This window comes from Sus scrofa, chromosome 5 (genome assembly GCF_054392235.1).
Source record: "Sus scrofa isolate SSC_HxYL_T2T_F1_AM1 chromosome 5, Sscrofa_HxYL_maternal_Yorkshire_Landrace_v2.0, whole genome shotgun sequence".
NCBI lineage: Eukaryota > Metazoa > Chordata > Mammalia > Artiodactyla > Suidae > Sus > Sus scrofa.
In genome coordinates this window covers 56333996-56351432 of record NC_139387.1, presented here as the reverse complement: position 1 = coordinate 56351432, position 17437 = coordinate 56333996, and the positions used below count along the sequence as shown (strand labels likewise).

Below are 17437 nucleotides of genomic sequence, written 5' to 3'. Positions count from 1 at the left end.
AGCATTTATTCTATTGCTACATTTTGCAAAGCGGTATATTAGATCTGATGGATAAAATAATGATGAAGAACACCAGCATTTCCTAAGTGCTCACTGCAAGCCTGATACAGGGCTAGACACTGTCAAATCCACCATGTCACTTCCTCTGATATGGGTATTATATTACCTTCTTTACTGCAAAGAGGACACTACACTGTAGCCCTTAGAACCCTTATAAAATAAAAAGACGTTCATGAAGTTGCCTCCTTAAAAACATTTAATCATTTCCCACTGCATGGCCGAAAGGACTCTGGATCCCACCTAACTGGAAGTTCAGCTTCTCTCCAGTGCTGGTTCTTGGGACCTTTCCACCAGCCACGTTTCCTCTGACCACAGCTTTCCACACTTTCTGCTTCCTAAGCCTGGTGGCATCCCGCCCTCCCTTACCTGGTTCACTCCTACTTTTCCTTAAGCTCTAAGCTCAAATGGCACATTGTTAGGAAGGAAGTTAGGAAACATAACCTAACTCCCATAAGTATGTAAAATCTATCATTGTTTCTCATAGTACTGTGCACGTCCTCTTCGCAGCACTTACCATCTTGTAATTTTACATTTGTTTGCGTTGCTATTTATCTGATATATGTCTCCCCTACTTGCCTGACAGTTCCAGAAAGGCAGAGTCTGTGTCGAATTTTGTTTGTTTTAGGAGGCAATAAAGCATATGGACTATGAGAACAGATTCTGCAATCAGACCACCTGGGCTTGAAGCCCTGTTTTGCTACTTACTAGCTGTGCGACCTTCACAAGTGCTTAACTGCTTGGTACCACAATTTCCTCAATCATAAAAGGTGGTTAGTCATCGAAGCTGTTGTGAGGATTAAATGAGTTCACACATGAAAAGCACTTAGAACACCACCTGGCACACAGGTATTGTACAGTAAATATTTCCCATGATTAATAATACTGGTTTGTGGTTGTATCCTAGAGTTCCACACAGGGCCTGGCCCAAAGGAGGTACTTAATAGTACTCATTGAATGAATGAATAAATGATAAAACTGAGATGGAGAAATGATAAGAGATGAATCTTATTTTCACATCCAGGATCGTGAAAGCCCAAAGACTACGTGCTTCCTATTGCATCATGTTCTTCCACTAGATTACACAACTTGGGCAACATTGAAATGCTCTAGGAGCACAGAGGAAGGAGCAATTGATGTGACTGAGAGGATAAGGGAGGTGAGCTCACTTTTAAAGTATGGGTAGGCTACTGCCAGGAAGAAACAAAAGTAAATATTTTGGCAAAATGTAAGAATACTGGCAAAGACATGCAACAGTAAAGTACTCAGGGAATCGAGAATAGCATGAAGTGCGTGATATAGGTTAAATCACGGCTAAATTAGAGAAGATTCAAACACAAATGCTAAGAAATATAAACTTTATTCTGAAGAAAACTGAAAATCATCAAAGCCTTTATTCAAGCCACAATCTTATGAGCTGTTCATTCTCTTGGTATTGTTTCCAACTTAGTATGGAAGGATTAGATAGTTCACTGGCACAAGCAATCATTTCAATTAACAATAAAATGGTCCATGCATGGTAGGATGAGAGCTTTGACTTGAAGAATGGCGATGGGAATAGAAAATAGGAAAGAGAAAGCAAAACTAATTGCCCCAAAACAAGGAACATGATGCATTAACTCTGGTACATTCATATAGCTGAATATAAGAGAACACAACAGTATATTTAAATGATACATGAAAAGTATTTAACTACATGAAGACATTCCCGTATTAAATTAAAAAATAAGCTATAAAAACATTACAGTATTAATCAGTTTCTATAAAAATATACATTGTTAATATACATTGTATCTTGACTGTTATAAAATTTACTTTTTTGTGGCCATAGCCACAGCATGTGGAAGTTCCTGGGCCAGCGATGGAACACCCACCACAGCAGTGACCCAAGCCACAGCAGTGATAACAGCAGATCCTTAACCCACTAGGCCACCAGGAAACTCCTAAATTTACTTTTTAAAATAAGAGACTGAATGCCAAAATCTTACTGGTCATCTTCTTTAGGTAGCAGAATTAGAGTTATATTTTCAATATTATTTTCTTTTTTTTTTTTTTGCTCTTTTTTCTCCCTAGCATTTCCCTCATGAATGTGGAATGCTTTTGTAAAAAAACATAAGACATACTGATAAAAAGTAAAAGCAGAAGAAAATTTCAACAGAAATTCTGAGAATCAGCATCACCAAAACTTGGAAACAGTTAGCTAGTAGGATCACTGTAGGGATGAGAAGGAGGGGGAGGAAAAGAAGGAAAGAGAGGATGACAAACTGACCTCAGTATGATCAGGAGCCTATTGAGACAGAAAAAAAAAAAAAAAAGGGAGCTTGATCAGTTTGTTAATCCTGCAAAAAGTACTGTTTCTTGGCAATGCTTTTGGTGGCTTTGTTCTCTGATCACACACCTTTCTCCCTTGCAAAGACACTGATTGTCATCAGTATTGTTCTTCTTCATCACTGGATTAATATACTTATATGAAGTAAACCAGACATTAGCTTTCACACAAGAGTACAAGAAAAAAAAAAAAAGTTATATAATTTCCCAGGATCCTTCTGAGGCTTTAGCAATGAATGAACCAACAGTCATGACTTGACTATAATACCATACTAAACTCAGATATCCTTAGGGCTTTGGACATTTTAAAGATTCTTGGGCAGTTTTAGGAGTTCCTTGATGGCCTGGCAGTTAAGGATCCAGTGTTGTCACTGCTGTGGCTCAAGTCACTTCTGTGGCACAATTTCCATATCTGACCAGAGAACTTCTGCATGAGATGGGAATGACAAGAAAAAAAAAAAAAAAAAAAGACTCTTGAGCAGTTTTTTTTAATGTTTTTTTGTTTGTTAGGGTTTATTTTTCGCTTTTTCAGGGCCAAATCTGTGGCATATGGAAGTTCCCAGGCTCAGGGTGAAATTGGAGATGAAGCTGCCAGCCTACGCCACAGCCATAGAACATCAGATCCAACCTGCGTCTGATACCTACACCACAGCTCATGGCAATGCTGGATCCTAACCCACTGAGTGAGGCCAGAGATCAAACCCACGTCCTCATGGATACTAGTCAGTTTCATAACCCGCCGAGCCACAATGGGAACTCCCTCGAGCAGTAAAAAAAAAAAATCAATCTCATCCAAGGATATTACATCCAGAACTTATACTTTGGGTAGCTCAGAAGAGTTTGGATAGCACACCAATAGAAAGACGACTCTAGAGGAAGTACTTAATAGTATCATATTTCATCAGTGTAACTGATTGGCTAAGTCCTGGTGATGATGAAAAATCACCTGAGAAAACAGGGAAACATAGCATTCTAACCCACTGAAGTGTTGCTGCCTTCTGAGCTGCAGATATGATGTCTCAACATTAAATTTAATTCTTAAATATCTATAACAATCATAAGATGCTGAAAGCATGTTAATTTATAGCAAAGAGTATAAAGCATCACATTCAAAAAAAAGCATCAACTTGAAAAAGCACAGATAAAAATACATTTTCTTCATATCTAACTTTAAGTGTATAATATTGGTCACCGTGATTTTTCGGTTACTAATAATTTATGTATTAGTTTAAATTTACATCTCTACCCTTGACCTCTCACCCCTTCTCCTGTTTCATTTTTCTCACGATCTACAGGACAATTACTTGGGCACTCTATCTTTGCATCTATTATCACCCCTTCCTAGCATGTTCTTGGCCAACTATCCTCATTACCACTTATCCTTGAGGTTGTCTGCTGTTTGTTAATGGAGTCTAGCATTGTCTTTCTGACATGAGAAAAGAATCTCAGTCATCTGTCCAAAATGCAATTGTCTGGAATACAGGAAGGTATTCTTTGCGCTGTCTTCCACGCCTTAAGGACAAGCTAAGTTTGACTTTAAAATGGCCTATTAATATCACTACTTAGCAACAGAGTTTTAATGTAAAATCTTTCAGAAAATCTTTACTACAGCAAAAGGAATATGTAACTTCTGCTGTTCTTATAGATTTTAATGGATTTTTAATCTACTGATAGTAGGCTATAAATTCGAGCTCAAAGGAAACACAAGTGCAACTCAATGGGAAGTTTTATTGGATTGCTTACAGAGAATTATAGTTATGATCAAAAGCCGGGGTGAACAAAGGCTGAATGCCTCTCTTCTCTTTTCAAGTGATTTGAATGCTTCATTTCTTCCTATGCACTTCCCAAGTTAGAATTTAAATGAATAAGGCAAAAAGCCTGAGGTAGGCAGCATGAAGATGAAGCAAGAAAAGCAAAGTTTTGTAAAACCCACAAGTGGCAAAGTATTCTCTGAATAACCAATACATTGAAATATTTATACCCAAGCATTATCAACAATTTACCCAATGCATTTCTGTTCTTTGTAATAGCAAATGCACCTATAGATTGCATGAAGAAACAAGATCGGTCCACTAACAAGTATTTATTTAATACAAAAGTGAAACAAAGAAAACACTACTTCCAAAGCAATGAGTGAGATTTTATAGAGAAGATATTTAAACTGGGTGGCTAATAGGCGGCTAAGCTTCAAGAAGGGGGCCCAAGCGTGTATGGTCTAGAATATCAGGCTAGTTAAGTTTGATGTCGTTCAGCAGGTTGTTCAGGGAGCCACTACCATATCTGAGCAGGTGAGTAAGAGAACCAAAGCTGTGATTTCAGAAGACGAGTCTATTTGTAGTATGTACCACAGACTATCATAAGAAGACCCTGGAGCAAAAAAAAAAAAAAAAAAACTAATTAAGGGGTTAATAAAATGCTGCTGGTAAAAAGTGACAGTGACCTACATATTCTCTTCTATTGAAGGAGATGTATATTTAATTTATAGGAAAGTGTTTTCCAAATATGATTTGTTGAAAATGATACTACATTCGTTTCAATGATATTGTATGTGTTATATTCCACTAGACAATATTATCTACATGGATAGAAACTCTAAACAGAGTGCCAGCCCTAAGTCACGTATGCCACACCCCATCTCATTTTTGTTACAATAACTTTTCTCCATATGTATCGCAAAGCATCCTCTCACTCATTAGCCAACACTAGAAACTTCCTCAATAGTCAGGTCTTAGAGATGAACTTGAACTCCTAGAGCATGGACATTCAGCATCAAAAGTCTCTCCCCAACTTCTAATTGCTGAAATATACAATGAAAGCATAACAAACAGAAACATGCCTCCTCTCTAATACTTCAAAGGCCTAGGAAGCAGAGATCCATCTATATTAAATAAATCCTTATTTGTCTTTTAAATGCATAAGTTTGAAACACTGTGGACTTTACTTCTTATAAGAGCATTTCTCACACTCATGTAATCAGCAATATTCAACAATACTCTTCCCTTGGGGCACCACTGAGAGGTGATTTCAGATATCATGTGCTAACACTGTGCCAGTTATGAACGTAGCACAAAATGAGTGGGTCCTTTCCAAGCAAGGACAGAGTAAATAAGAATGCTCTCAAGTCTTACCCGGGAGGTCTAACCCTAACACCCAGTTCTCCCTGGGTGAAGCTTGGTATCATCTTCAAATGAGGTCTTTCTCTTTGAGAAAAGCATTGTATCAAAATCCATAATCCTGATTATTAAATAGGTGTTCTTCTTTAGCCTATAATTCTAGTTCTTACCCACAATACTTTCACTACATCTTTCTTCCTTTCCTTTTGAGGGCTATACCTGTGGCATATGGAAGTTCCCAGGCTGTGGCTACCAGCCTACACCACAGTCAAAGCAACACCAAATCCAAACCACATCTGCAACCTATGCCACAGCTTGTGGAAACATCGGATCCTTAACCCACTGAGCAAGGCCAGGGATCAAATCCACGTCTTCATGGATACTAGTAAGGTTCTTAACCCGCTGAGCCACAATGGGAGCTTCCTCACTTACTTTTTCAAGTAAAGTCACATGTTCATTCTCATGGGCCTTAAATACTATTTTCTTCCTAAGAAAACTTTATGTAAAGAATTTTATGGATATATGCTTTAGCAAATCATGAAATCAAGACACTGTCCAAATATTAAGACCTATTGAGACAAGCTTCCAATAATGGACACATTTCAAATACTCAGCTCACCAGTGGTAGGTATCCTCTAGGAGAAGAAAGGCTTTTACTTATCATAGAACAAAACATATGTTAGTTCAAAAGAGGAAATTTAAGCAGTGATGCAATTACCTTGCAAATATCTCTTTTCTTCAAGTAAGCAATGAGGAAAATTTTAAAGTTCAATGTTTTATTCAACTGTCCTAGTCACAAATTTGTGCTTTTTCTCGAGAGAGAAAGATGAGAATTTTTAGAAGATATTGTGACCAAGACGTCAATACTGACAATGCAAAATCAAGCCCAGTTTTAGGAAACCAAGCAGAATTGAGAAAATAGGGTTCCTGTACTGGGAGAGAATGCCTAAGAAAGGAGATTCCATTTTTATTTACAATCACCAGGATGTCACTTGTGGACACATGCATATATGTAGATAGACGGAGAAGACAGGTATTTTACTTAAACTATGATTCATAAAATCCTCTGAGGAGAAAGGAGACGTCAGTGGCAATAAACGCATTCCTACTCTGAAGACAAAAGAGTTCCTAAAAACCTGTATGGGAGTTTTGTCTTTTGGAGAACTTGCTCTGATCACTCTTTTCCTCCATAATGAGAACATGGCAAGATGGGAGAAAAAGTGGTTTAGTCGGGAAAAGGGAGATGTTACAAATTACTGGGGCTCTGTGAAGCCCCAGTGACAGTCAGTGTCAATAACATCATGTCCTATCAGTGATATCATATGTCTTTATGATTCAGATTGTCTTTGAAGCCATTGTTGGCAACCATAGACTCTTAGGTAAGCTTTGTACTTCATCCAAGATTTGAGGGCATCTCAATATTTTATGTATCACCAAGAAAAATTCCTTTGTTAATCAAATGATGACATAGATTCAAGATGCATCACAACCTCATATACTAAAAGGGGCAAAAATGTGTCTTAAACCAATGAATTTTGGTGTAACTCTTGTACAAAGATTACAGAAACTTTGAGGGGGGAAAGTTGATAGCTGAGAGAAAAAGAACCAAATCATGTAGAAAATAACCTTCCTTTGGTGGAGATACAAGTGAGGAAAAGAGACAAAAGAATAAGAATCACCTTCTCAGACTTCATATAAATCCTCTCAGGGTGGCCAAAAGGAAATCTTAGAGCAGGGAAGCCAAAGAGGATGATAATTGATATCAATTACTTCACTATCTGGTCCCAAATGAGGCAGACCTCATAGTTCTAGATGCCAGGATCCTGCTTTTTAGCTCAGTTTTGGTAACTTTATGTTTTGTTCTCTTACTTAGTCCATATTTAGTTTCCATGATTTTTACCTCAGGTCTTTTTTACCTCAGGTTCTTTAGCTTGTTGAAAATACAGTCTCCTAGAAAAAAGGAACCCTCCTACACTGTTGGGAATGTAAATTGCTATAGCCACTATGGAAAACATTATGGAGATTCCTCAAAAAACTAGAATTGCCATATGAGCCTGCAATCCTACTCCTGGACAATGTCCAGAGAAAACTACAATGCAAGAAGATACATGCACCCCAGTGTTCACTGCAGCACTATTTACAGAGCCAAGACATGAAAACAACCTAAATGTGCACCAGCAGATGAATGGATGGAGATGTGGTATGTATATACAATGAAATGTTACTCAACCATCAAAAAGAATGAAATAAGGCCATTTCCAGCAACATGGATGGACGTAGAGATTATCATACAGAGGTCAGACAGAGAAAGACAAACACCATATGATATCACTTATATGTGGAATCTAAAATATGACACAAATGAACTTATCTATAAAGCAAAACCAGACTCACAGACATAGAGAACAGATTTGTGGTTGCCAAGGGGGAAAGAGGTAGGGGAGGGATAGCTTGGGAGTTTGGGATTAATAGGTGCAAACTATTATACCTAGGATGGAAAAACAACAAGGTCCTCCTATACACCAGAGGGAACTATACTGAATATCCTATGGTAAACCATAATAAAAAATAATATGAAAAAGAATACATACATATATATAAAACTGAATCACTCTACTGTACAGTAGGAAATAACAAGCACTATAAATCAACTTCTGTCAAGTCTCTGACATTAACAGCCAGCACATCACTTTAACTATTTCTTACTATTTGTTGATGGAGTTTCCAGTCATGGCAGTCCACTCTTACTCAAAGGAACACCCCATGGCCCACAGCTCAACATTCACTGCCTGTGTCACAAGATGTTTTCCTACCCTGAGTTCACCTGGTGCCTTGTGTGTATGAGCTAACCCATATTGCTAAGATCTGCTCCAACTGCCTACTTCTTGTGGGTAATTTTCTCCAATACTCAGTTTTCAGCCTGCTATAGTTCCAATAGCAACTGGGCTCTTGTTCTGTCAGGTACTGATATTTTCAGATAATTTGGTGTGGCAAGGAAGTATTAAAGTCTTCCATTTGTTTATCTTACCTGTCCTAGGTATGATAAAAAGCTGAATTATAGGAAAAGCAAAACTACCGAGTATCAGGAGGTGAGTATTTCAGAGGCTTTGCTATTGGAGAAAAGAAAGGCTCCACCACAGAGAAACCAGAATAGGTTTAATCTCAAGCTAAGATTCCAGAGAATCTATGAAAAGTAATTTCTTTTTTGTTTCTTTTTTTTTTTTTTTTTGTCTTTTATCTTTTGAGAGCTACACCTATGGCACATGGAGGTTCTCAGGTTAGGGGTCTAATCGGAGCTGCGGCTGCCAGCTTACACCAGAGCCACTGAGCCACGTCTGCAACCTGGATCCTTACCCCACTGAGCGAGGCCAGGGGTCGAACCCACAACCTCATGGTTCCCAGTCAGATTTGTTTTCTCTGAGCCACAACGGGAACTCCAGAAGAGTAATTTCTAATTAAGGATTAGAACTAATCTGATAAAAGATAAAATATTACTGTGGAAAAGCACTATACTATCAATGACAGTTTGCTTTAAAAGGAAATGTATTTTCTTCCATTTGGTTAAAACTGTTTAGGTAGGTAGGTCAAAATATTACAATCATTCCTATTCACAATGAAAAAAACTGAAGACAAGGAAGTTAAGCAACTTATCTATTTGGAAATGATATACTCTATAAGAGCCAGCATTAAAAAACAGCTCTTTGACACATGGGCTTATCCTTTTTCTACCATATAATGCTGTTGGCAAGGTACGTTTTGAGATTAATGGATGAAATTTATGCTTGGGTTAAGACTAAATCACTCTAATTTTTTTTTTCATTTTCCTTGTTGAATAAATAAAATAACAACAGAACTAAAAAAAAATCACTTTCAACCCAGTAGGGATATAATAGAATAAATACTTGGTACAGTGTTATTTGGATCAAATAAAGTATCTTCAAGAGTAATACATCAACTGCAGTTCTTTTAATATGGTTGGCATCCAATAAATGTTGATTTGATAGAATTTTATCTTTCTGTAGATTACAAAAAAATGATCATGAGTGAAATATCTAATTCAAAACATGGCTATCAAAATTATGACATATCAAAATATTGCTCTTAAAATCAGATACATATCCTTCTGCCTTACAAATCCAAATTTAACATGCTTATCAATGAGGAAAAAAAAAAAGATTGACATTTAACATGGAAACGAACCATGTCATTCTTGGGCTCAAATGGAACTTTACCAGTTTTTCATTCTAAGTGCACTAATGCTTCGCATATTCTCTTGTGATTGTCATTCATCTTCTCTGCTTTCCAAGGTCTTTCTCCAAGGTAAAGGAAGTACATTTGGACCTTATCCCAAATAGCAGCCTCTGTCTGTCACCATATTTGTTGCTCCTCCTGCCATTACTTCTTTTCATTTTTTCTTTTATAAATGTCTTTTAAAATTTTTAACTAAAACAGAGTGAAATGATGAAACATAAATTATTAACACAGGCTAAAATAATACACATCTAACAAAACTCTTCGGTTCTACTCTAGCACAGCCTAAAGAAGATTAAAAGCACACACAGATTAAAACCAAGGAGAGATGCACCCTCCAAAAAAAAAACACTACATCTCCACATATGCAAGCAACAACAACAATAAAACCCCAAACAAACAAATAACCAAAAACAGAACCTGCAGGAAGACATTAGAAGGCAGAATGCAATTACCAGATTTGGAAACTGACCAGGACACCGGGGTGAAAAACCCTTTCTGCTACAAAGGTTCTGAGGAATCTTTAATGACTACAAATGGTCAGGACTTCATGTCCACCCCTCATCCGAAAGATGATGACAACCAGCAGTTAGTCCTCCCTGCCACTACCCAGGGACTGGAGTCAATTCCAACTCAGAGAATAAAGGGCCACCTACAGAGATCACTAGCAACATTTGCTATCCTTGGCTGCCACTGCTAACCAATCTACATGAAGCAAATTACTTAAATATCTCAAAACTCACTGCCATGTTTTAATAGAAATACACAGTGGTATCGTTCCTCATATCTGCACAGAATTATGAATTAATGATATGCATACTCCTTGGGTAAAAACTGTTAAGTTCTACTCCTTGGCTAATCCTGAGTATTGAATATGCACCTATCAGTGAGGCATTAGATGCCTATTGTTTAATCTATGTATGCTTACTATCACACTACCTTATTTTTGCCTCTTAAATTTTTTGAAGAAACTGACTCAAGTGCAGTAATTAAAATACATTACAGTAGTGCAAGTGAAATTTGGAAAACTGCCAACATTTTCAAGAACTTATAATTTTCTTTTTCAGAGGAAAAAGTAGTTTTGACATCTTTGTGCAAAACAGTCACTAACAGTTACTTACAATTTCAGGAAAATCACTGTTTTAATCATGACCTTTCAGCTGTCCTTGATTGAAAAAAAATTGGCCACCTACAGAAATAATTCTGTTGGGCCCTCATCTTTCTGCTGATTGATGGCCTCATGCAGTTCTACATGTTCACAATTATAAATAAAACTATATAAAAGTGGCAGAGCTTAGCATCCATCTAAGTAGATAGGAATAAAACAGTTCTAATTGACAATTAAAATGACTTTCTTTAAGTGACATCTTTCCCATGTACTTGTATCAAAATCAAATGGTACATTTTCTTCTGATTAAATGTGTATTCTTTTGGTCACCATTCACTATAACCATTAATTTAGCATCCATTGTGTAAAAGACACTGTATTATACTCTGTTGGGGGTGATGGAATGTGGATAAAACAGTTTCTGCATTAGAGAACGTATTATCTGATGAAACACTCAACATGCTAACTAACATATGATAAATACGGACAGTATACAATATTCACATATGGAGATACCTGCTGCATATACATACGCATAAATAAAAATTGGGTTTGGTTAAATATATTATATAAAAATATATACTTACACTTCAGGAAAAACATGTCAATATATACTTAAACTTGTATAAATATACATATACCATGATACACCAAAAACTTTTTACTAAGACATTGGAAGTCTGTAAGTGTTAGTCCTTGAATTTTTCAACAGAAATAAGAACAAAATTTATCCTACTAGTTGAAGGTTTCCCACATACAGTACAAGCAATAAAAATAGAACTGGCACTCAGGACACCATTAGAAGTTTATTGAAGTTCTGCAAGGTTGGAAAGCTTTCAAGAGTTCAGCGTCATTCAATATAGTAAAAAAAAAAAAAAAAAAAAAAAAAAAAAAAAAAAAAAAAAGGACTTAAAAAGATTTTCTCTTTGTATTCAATTTCTATGAGTAATCTCCAATTTTACAACCTTATGCTCAACCCAGAAATTGAAGTAATCAATACAATTATCTTTTTAGAAATCCCTTTTGTCAACTATAGGAGTTCATAGAATAGAAAGATTGAGATTCCTTAGATAGTAGGTTTGATGGCAAGATTCAGCTATACTGAAGGGCTGGCATTAGAAATGGGAATAGTATAGGCTTCAATACTGTGTTTAGGGTGATTACAAAAATTAAGTGATCCTTACCTCCAAAATACAAATCAACTATTTACGAGTTGCAATCCATAATAGATTATTTTACAGAAAACAACACTAAACTATTTAAGTGCTCAGATCATGAATACTGATTATCACATGAAGTTCTATACTAAAATAGTTATCCTTTCAAAACAAGTAAATTCACATTTCTGAAGACACCAACTTATTCATAATCCTAATTTTAAAAATTCAGTTCACTTCCTGTTGCTGAAAAATTCTTAAGAATGGTCTAAGGCCATGATTTCAACAGGTAAACTAAGATGAACTAAGACAATTATTCAGCTAATTTAGGCTCATTTAATACTTTCACATAAAACAGATAATTACAGCAAAAGATTTTATATTAATTAGCTTTATTATACATATTTACTTTGTGCATATAATAATCTTTGACAAACTTAACATTAAAAAAAGAAAGAGAAGCATGCAATTTACCTGCCTAATTAAAATTAAAAATAGTTAATGAGCAAGAGAGGAAGTTACATACCTGAATGATCCTAACTGATTATCTCTCTAAGTCTATATTTGCTGATCGCTTAAATTTCCTCTTGTAGAGCTAGGCCAAATTTGAGAATATATACAATTGATTTCACTGTTAAAAGTCTATAAATCCTTGCTTTCAAAGAACCCACTTAATCAACATACTCAAACAATTAGAAAATAAGACTAATGTTAGGGAATTATTACGAACAAACCTAAAACTCCCGAGAAATATCCTGTAGTGAGTGTAGTCTACCTAATTATTTATGTATTTTCCATATGTAAAACTATTGATCAGTATTTATTTGGTTTGGCCCAGCTTTGTACTACCCACTTTGAAGCACATGGTTCTTATACATAAAGCAGATAAGATCAATTTGTTATCAGAACAATATTATATATTAAGCACACTCACAGTGATATAAAATAACTCTGTACTATAGATATGTAAAAACAGAATAACAATGCTTTAGCACTGAGTTAAAATTCCTTTTTTTTTCCTATTCACAATATTTATTTATTTATTTATTTATTTATTTATTTATTTATTTATTTAATTTGAGTTAGAATTCCTATGAATTATCATTCCACTGTAGTATATTTTACTGGCATAAAGTCTGCTGATAAATCCTGTCTATATGATAGCATTTTCTAAAGGGAGAAACTGAGGTAGCAGAGAAGACACAGGGTGAGTTTTTGTCAAAGAAAGGTGGATCAGGAAAAGGTGGATCACACGATATTTTACTGCAGTCTTCAAGCAAGACTCTCTCACTACTTAAATGTAAACCTCTTATTTTTATTCAAACATTATGATAAAGGAATAAATAAGCTCAAGGAATTTTAGTCTCTTGAAATTGAAAATTCACTCCTTCTTGCAGATAATGCACTGACTAAGCAATTTTTGTTTCATCATGCTTGAAGAGGAACGTATACAACTCAGAATGTTCTATCCTACAGGAAGGCATTTCTACCACAATAATCAGCTATTTGTCAATGAGCATTTGGAAGGTGGAGACAGGGTTTCATAGGTTGACAGCTTCTCTGCCCTTGGGTGATGCTGTCACATTTCCCCATTTCCAGATGAATTTACTATCTCCTTATAAAGCAGGTATGTGCTATTTGCTGAGGACTCTATAAAAAATATCCCACCAGATGATGAATATCTTTCCATTCAAGAGACATCCATTCATGTTTGCCTGTATGTGTGTTTTAACAAGCGTAACCATGGAGGAGACACTAGACAAAGGAAAATTTACGGTTTATTTCAAATAATTAAAAAATTCTCCGTCCCCATTCTTGTGCTATAGGAAAAGGCTGTATGGCAGGGAGATTAAGAGCTACGGCAGAGAATGCCAACTGGCTACCTAAAATCCCTTCACAATAATAAAGCAGGGCTGTTAAATGTATAAATAGAACCCTACTAATAGCACTGAGGTATAAATGGAAGTTGGGAGATTCATTGAAAACCCTGTAGAAGGGGACAGCTCTGACTGCTTTGGCCTTTCTGTTCTTTGCTCTTTGTGCTTCTCCTGCTTCCTGCCTTAACATGAGCTAGAGCTAGCCTGCTAGAGCCCTTCTCGGCCTCTTGTGAGCATGAGAACAAGGCTGGACCCTGAGGGTGGTGGAAGAGAAAAGATGGAGGAAGTCTGGATCTCTCACTGCATGGTGGAATGGCTTGGACTGCATCTGATCCTCTTGTTTTATGGAAAAAACCTATCTTGCTCAAACCACCATCACTCAGGTTTCTGTTACTGAAACTGAATACAATTCTTCAGCAAAAGGGACTCAGAATTTGGTGTCAGATAAGATCTTTCTGTGCCGCATAGGTGCTTCTAGATTGCCTGCTCTCACTTTGCGTCAGCTTGTTCATCTATAAAACGAGGATAATAGTTTTACCTTTCCCAAGGGGCCACAGTGATAATTAACTGACATAATCTGGCTAATACATAAACCAAGGTCTAAGTGTTTAATGATTATTATTTATTATTATTCCTCTTATCAGACTATCACACTATAAGAAGGCAGCTCATCCATGATCGAAAGTAGGCAAAAGTCAGCCAGAGGATGTGGTAGGCAGGGAATGCAGACCTGCTACAAAAACCACTATCCAACAGGGAGATAGAAAAATGTTAGAGAAGGAAAAGGAAGGAGGAGGGAGAGAAAGAGAGAGAAGAGCAGTGGTTAAATTTATGGAACCCTTTTCTGATTGGATAATGATTTCCTATTTTTCAATCAGACCTTCAGGGTGTGATATACATTTCAAAGCCCTCTGTTCCATCAAACAGAAACATACTCTCCAGTTGTTTACTAGAATCTCATATTTCTGAGGTGCTTGTATCTATTGTTTTAAAGAACAACATAAACTAATCAAGCCCATGTGATCTCCCTCTGCTCCCACAAGGACAGTCTGTGTCTTTTCTGTTTACCATTGAGTCCCCTGAACGATGATCTATGAAATAACAGCTCCATGCATCAGCTCTCTCATTTCACGGACAGGACTCCTCATTTGGGTCACAAGAACCAGAGGAAAAAAATCTGCTTTGACATGTGGAAAATCATGGTTTATGTGATATAGTGAAAACTTTTGAATGTTATGGGCACTTTTAATTTTGAAGGAAGAGTCACCAGGGAGAAGAGACTGCAAAGGTGAACATGAGGGCCCGGCACCCCTGTTCCCCCAGGGCAAGTTCAGGGTATGCTGGGGTGAGATGAGAAATCCTATAAGCCCCTCTATGTGTATGTGGCCTGCTTCCTAGGGGGCACTTTGTGAGACCGCAGCCTTGCAGACACCCCATGACAAACTGAAGTGAGGAGAAAGGGCAGAGGTATGGCTGTACAGAGGGTCACAGTTCGAGAGGCTGTGATGCTCCCTCTTGACTGTCCCTGGTAGGAGAGTCAGCTCAGGGAGAGCACAGTCTAAAAGGGTCTCACTGAGGGTTTCGATAAAGGGATGCAGATGGAAGCCCTGGCATGGTCCATATGACTGAGGTCGTGAGAGATACCAGCAGTGATGGGTGCCCAAGACTAGAGATCAGGATGGGACGACTATACACCTTACCTTCTCCAGTAAAGAACAGGTGAGGGCTGGAAAGCAGACATCACTTCTCACCTTTCCTCCCACTCTTGGGCACTTAAATGTATCAATATCCATGTCCCAGAACCAAAACATCGGAGTAATTATTTCATGACCCACAATTAAAGCACACGGCAATTTGCAGTCATAAAGCCAATTCTCTCTGAGTCATACAGTGAACCAATTAAACTTAGAATCTCTGTGCCTGAAAGATCTTTCTAATGAAAGAGGTGAAAGAGCCTGTCCTCTACATCCAATCATCTCTCTCCCTGTTTGGTAAACCAGGGGGAGAAGTTCAACTGCATGGCTTGGAATGGAGCCCATGCCAGCAGATTGTGCTGGGTAGAAATAACACTAGTCTGTCTAGGTAAGATCGGTGCCAATGGTTCCAACTAAAATTAGAAAAAAGGAGACAGTACCTTGGCTCATGCTTGTGTTGGAGACAAGACTCTAACTCCTGCTAAAGCCAAATGATGGCAATTCAATGCCTGCCTGCCAGTTGCAAATCCCTACACTACCACTGCAGTACAATCAAAAGACATTTGCAATCCAGTGCACCTAACAAGAGAGGTGCTTTCTCAGATTAGTCACTTAATGGATTAGCAGTTCAAGTGCTAGAATGCATGCATTTATTCTGAGACAAAAAGGTATTTTCTAAATCCATAGGCAGAATGTGGAAATTAAAAATTAGTAGAACCTTATTAACACGAGGTAGATAGAGGATACTGATTCATTAATTATAGTGTAATCTCCCTCCCAAAAAATCAAGGATAGAATAACCTCACTCCCTCCACAAAACATCAACCAAAGATCCACAACACTGCTCATGCATTTCAACAAATATAATTTTGCTCTAATCTTGTACATGTCATAAGGCATCATGCCATGGTGGAAAGAAAGCTGGGCTGGGAATCAAGAAATCTGGGTTCTTTTTCTGGCTCTGTTGCTTATTAACTGTGTAAAATGATGCAAAATTTAACCTCACTGAGCCTCGGTTCCTTGTCTACAAAATCAGTAACTTAGACAAGCATTATCTAGCTCTTAGATTCTATATTAATCTTTAAATTATTAGTGATTAGATTAATTTTCACTTTTTTTGGTATGGTCTTTATAACACATCTTGATATGAAGTCTTTAATAAATTCTGGGTTTGAAAGTCAAATATATATATGATAAAGAATTAAACAGTGCGTTTTTAAAAATTTGATTTACTCTATCATGGCACTACATGCACTCATACATAGGGCAATATTTGTGTGTCTTAGCAGATGCCATAACCTTCCTGGCAAATGTCAAAGCCATATAAAGACCCTGACATCATTCAAGAGTTATCTCATGGCATAGCAAGTTAAGGATCCTGTGTTGTCACTGCAGCAGCTTGGGTCACTGCTATGGCACTGGTTTGATCCATGGCCTGGAAACTTCTACATGCTGAGGATGAGACCAAAAAATAAAAAAAGAGAGAGAGAGAGACTCTGACATCATTCAAAGTATTGTATTCTTTGAAGGAAAGGATGTACTGCCACTGGACAGAAGGAATTTCTCCAATGTCTCAGAGTAATTTAGGAAGCTAAAACTCTGGGGAGAGTTTCAGATGCCAAATGAAATAACATACTCAGAATATTCACCCCAAGGCCTCTGCCAGATTTAAACTGCTATTCATTCCCCATAGGTATACTGCCTCTAATTCTACTCTCTGGATTCTCGAGCAATCTATGAAATTTTACTCAAATCACCATAAAGCTCAAAATGTTGAGACTAATTAATGTCTCAACAGAGCAAAAGAACTCCACTGCTATGCAAGGCTCCCTTGGCCTCAGCCTCCTCCAGA

The 17437-nt window shown here is 37.1% G+C and overlaps 1 long non-coding RNA gene across 2 annotated transcripts in view; it reads right to left on the bottom strand.

Moving 5' to 3' along the window:
• Window positions 1-17437, bottom strand: part of LOC146403381 (uncharacterized) — a 479111-nt gene that overhangs the window by 102179 nt on the left and 359495 nt on the right. Inside the window, exon 6 of one of the 2 annotated variants that reach the window (XR_014803751.1) lies at window positions 1399-4752. The exons of the other annotated variant lie outside the window; for it this stretch is intronic. This is a non-coding gene — a long non-coding RNA (uncharacterized LOC146403381). Of the gene's footprint in view, window positions 1-1398; window positions 4753-17437 lie in introns of those variants that run through there. 2 annotated transcript variants of the gene reach the window in all.